At 41.3% G+C, this 3,120-nt stretch overlaps 1 pseudogene; it reads right to left on the minus strand.

Moving 5' to 3' along the window:
- Window positions 1–124, minus strand: part of LOC107158223 — a 2,168-nt pseudogene extending 2,044 nt beyond the window's left edge.
- Between the last annotated feature and the right edge of the window lie 2,996 nt (window positions 125–3,120).

The raw sequence follows: 3,120 nt of genomic DNA on the forward strand, positions 1-3,120 counted from the left end.
ACCGCAGCGCTCCCTTCCACCTCCCGGACGCCGATGCCTGCCCAAAGCTCACCACCGCAGCTGCCCCCGCCGCCCCCGCCGCCCCAATCCCACACGCAAAGCCCGCAGACACCGGCCAAGCCATCGCCACGATCACACCTGTATCTTTCATTTAATGGGGAGAGACTAATAATGAATTATGTTGGAGAAGAAATCTTAGTTAGTCATCTCAAAGTACTTGCTGTCCTACTGATCTTACAGGTTGATTTTAGGGATAACAATCACTGCAGTTATGAGGTTTTATATGTGTTCCCAGGGGCACCACTGGAAGGTCCTGGAGCATGTTAAGAGCAGCTGCTGATGACTTCACATTGTATGGACTTTACTCCAAGTACTTATTCAGGTTCTTGATCCTGGACTTGCACACCCTCATTATTGCCCTCAGTGGGAAGGACTGGTAGGGATAGAGTATGTTTTGGCTCCTGGGCTTCTGCATAGGGAAGTATGCATTCTTCATTCCCATCCTTTTCTTGGCTAAAGCTATTATGCTGTTCCTATTTTGGGCCTTGTAATCTGTGGAGGAGCTCATCTGCATGTTGCATGTCCTCCTTGTATACATGCTATTTTTAAAATTAATATTGTGAAATGCCTCTGTTTCGTCGGCTTTACCACTGAGCATTCCTGTCTTTCCTGTGACCCATCTGGTGCCACTGCTGCCTCTTGATGTACATGTCAGCCCACATAGGTTCTGTCCCTAATGCAGAACATCCTGAAAGAGACTCTTTTGGGCTTAGAGTGAAGAGATTTTAAAGACAGACTTTTCAGGCTTTTAACTCTATCCTTGCCATGTAGGTGGTCTTTATGTTCCTGATTCTCCATAGGTACAGCTTGATCCTGCTGATCAGGGTCCAGTGTCTCTTAGAAGATACAATTGGGGAGGCTTTATGTGACCCTTTTGCTCATAGTTCTGGTCTTTCTCCTCTGTGGTTCACCCCTCGCATCTACTGGTACCTATTTCACTGGGCAGTGGTCTATCTCAAGGGCATTAAGCCTTGTCTGATAAGTGTTCCTCCTGTACTGATTGAACCCCATCATTTATTTCTTTGTTGGCTCTTTTATGCACCATAATTATGGAAAAGCTCTGAGTCAATTCTACAGAGGTTCCTGGAGGTGTGGGCTGGAGATAGAGCTAAGGCAATAACTGCCGTGATTGTTATCCCTAAAATCAACCTGTAAGATCAGTATGATAGCAAGTACTTTGAGATGACTAACTAGGATTTCTTCTCCAACATAATTCACTATTAATCTCTCCCCATTAAATCTTCCCATGGGAACAAAGATGTCAGGTAGAGAGTGCAAACAGTGTTATAAATGGATTTTAGAGTCAGAGAAATATGGGTTGGATATATGGTTACTAGCTGTGTTACTTTGGGAAATGTTTTATTTTTTTAATTCTTCCTGAAAATTAAATATTAATTTAGGACTGTAATGACCTAAAAATTATAGGAATAATATGATGATCAAAGGAGGTAATGCATAAAATGTTCATCAAATGTTTAATGTGATGATAATCGTGGTGACAGTGATGATGAGATGAACATAATGATATCAGCCTGTTGATGGAAAGATTTTCTTGAAAGGAGTGCAGCAGGAGAAGCCTTTCCCTAAAGTTTAGCCACAGCATTAGCTCATTGATTCCCAGGAAAGCAGGAGGAAGTGTTCCCCACCATGATCATAGAACCAATTCAAACCATGTAATTTATTCCCAGATATAGGCAGATATTCTCTAACTGCAATTCCCAAATCCCCCAAACTTCGAAAGTCTAAAGTTTGTTTTGTAACTATTATCAAAGCTTATTGGCCAGAAATTCTGTGGGGGCAGAGTGTTGTCTTTTTAATCTCTTTTACTGTGCATAGTAAATACTTTGCAGAAATATTAATTTGTTTTATTATGGAGTGCAATCTCAGACTGCACTATGGGTTAAATGATATATTGTAGCATCATATATAGTGTTTTGTATATGATCTGGTTTAGCTGAAAGGTTTACTATTAAGACTTTGAACCTGCTTCTAAAATGGAAAATTGTCAGGGACAGAGGGACTGTATAATACCCTGGGTAGTGAATACAGACCAAATAAGTAGAGCATCTTGGTCATTAGTTGCTACTTAGTAACAAGTATTTTTTTCCATTCAAGATCAACATACACACATCATTACTGTTCTAAGGGCTGTTATGTTTACAAGTACTTGAAAAATTTGAGTCTTTCTCCTTGGGCAGTGTGATTGAAACAAATGACTGTACCTCTGTGGGGTGACTGTGTTGATGAGAATTTACTCTGAGGTCAGGATTCTGTTCAGCCCTCAGCTCATGGAGAACCCCAGAGAGCTGGAAGAGATAAAAAGTTGCAACCAGTGGTGTGACCACAGCCCTCTTCTTATTGGAGGGCAAGTATCTTTAATCTTTATATCTATCAACTGCTGTGATGCAAACCTCAGGTGGTCCAGAAGGGAGAGTTGAGAGGAGTCGGTGCACAAGAATCAGTCAGTGCATTGGTCATGAAATTGGTACTGAGTTTTCATTTTCAATTGCTAGAGATGCAAGTACAGGTCACATAGTTTGCCATTACTCAAATTAATAAAAATGCCTTCTTTGGATCTCTGGAAACCACAGAAAACAATGTTTAATCACCTTCTGACATTTAATAGTTTCCTACTTATCTTACCATTCTCATTTGTTACTTCTACCTTTCTTATGTTTTCTGGCAATCCTCTACCTCTCTGTAAACCAATAGACACTGAGATAAAAGGTGCTGAGTATGGAAAGGGTCATGCCTTTCTCTCAGTGTGGTGGAGCCAATCTAGACAGGAGCTGAATGAGTTTGGGTGGTGGTATTAGTGTTGGTAGCTCACTGTATTGTGGGCTTCAATTTTGTAATGATTTGCTGCCGTTGTCTTGTGTTTAGGATGAGGTCTGAGATGTCAGTGGATTTTTCTCACTGTTCCTGATACTCATTAAGCCTTCAGCCTTGTTTGTACTACATGGTTTTACTACAATTAATGTCAGTCTGCATGAGCATGGTCAACCCCCATGGTAGACTACTGTTGATTGCTAGTCAGTGCCAGGCTTTGGAAGCAGGGGG

The sequence above is a fragment of the Marmota marmota genome, unplaced genomic scaffold, assembly GCF_001458135.2.
Source record: "Marmota marmota marmota unplaced genomic scaffold, marMar, whole genome shotgun sequence".
Lineage (NCBI taxonomy): Eukaryota > Metazoa > Chordata > Mammalia > Rodentia > Sciuridae > Marmota > Marmota marmota.